Source organism: Danio aesculapii, chromosome 2 (assembly GCF_903798145.1).
Source record: "Danio aesculapii chromosome 2, fDanAes4.1, whole genome shotgun sequence".
In the NCBI taxonomy this organism is placed as follows: Eukaryota; Metazoa; Chordata; class Actinopteri; order Cypriniformes; family Danionidae; genus Danio; species Danio aesculapii.
Genome location: NC_079436.1, coordinates 57,333,142 through 57,334,372, shown reverse-complemented (window position 1 = coordinate 57,334,372; position 1,231 = coordinate 57,333,142).

Here is a 1,231-nt window from a genome sequence, read left to right as displayed (position 1 = left end):
AAACAACCACAAACCCTGCAGATCCTACAGAGAGGAGAACCAGCAGAAGAGCCGGAGAGAGACTCCACACAGCGCTAATGCAGGAGTGTGTTTCCCCGAACCATCATTAGCCAACTAAGTCGCAAGTTCAGTCGGTAGATCTGGCGCAAATTTAGATTGGTAGTTTGGGCTTTGGTGTTTATCTTAAATGACTATACAGTAATATATGATGGTCTAATGGTTAGAGAGTTGGACTTGGGATCCGAAGGGTAGCAGGTTTGAGTCCTGACAGCAGCAGGGATTGTTGGTGGGGAGGGTGAATAATTACCTCAATACCATGGCTGAGGTGATTCTCTTGAGCAAGGCACTGAACCCCTACTGCTCCCCGGGCAGCCCACTGCTCTGCACTCTCAGTAAAAAATGGTGCAATGTAGTACCAAGGAAGGTACAACAGGGAACAGAACTTTTTTAGGGAACAGAACTGTACCTTAGGACAAAGAAACAAATGTGTACCATTGCAGTTTGTACCTTTAAGGACATGGTTTGTACCATGGGAAACAGAATAGACCTTTGTATTTAAAACCTGCAGATACAATATTGGTACAAATAGGTACAAATCTGATCCATGAAGGTACCACTACAGTACAGTGTGTACCTTAACAGTATCAGATGTGTTTCTTCAAGTACTATATATATATATTTATAATTATTTTGGGGGGGTTTTCACCTTTAATTGATAGAACAGTAGAGAGTATTGACTGGAAAGTGTGGGAGCAGAGAGAAGGGAAGGATCGGCATAAGACCTCGAGGCGGGAATTGAACTCGGGTCGCCGTGAGCATGTGTCGATGCACTAACCACTACCTTCAAGTACTGTTTAAAGGCATTTTGCTTTATCCAAAATGTGTGAATTTATTTTCAGTAAATATAAAACAACAAACACATCTAATAAACAATGTTTTTTAAAAAGTTTTTTGCATTTAAAATAAAGAATAAAAAATACTTTAACATCAATTAAAAGATCTGTTTTTTGCTAAACAATTCACAACACTTTATACAGAAGTGTTACAGAAACACATTCCTCCATCTACAATATACAACATTTGTTTCTCCAGTTTTCACACAATGCCTTTATTCACTTAAGAGTTCATCTATTTTATTTTATTGTAATTGAATTAAGAAATAGAATTCTGCAAGAGTATTGTAATGAGATGTGTACAATGTTTGATTAGCTTTACAATAGTCAAATGTCTG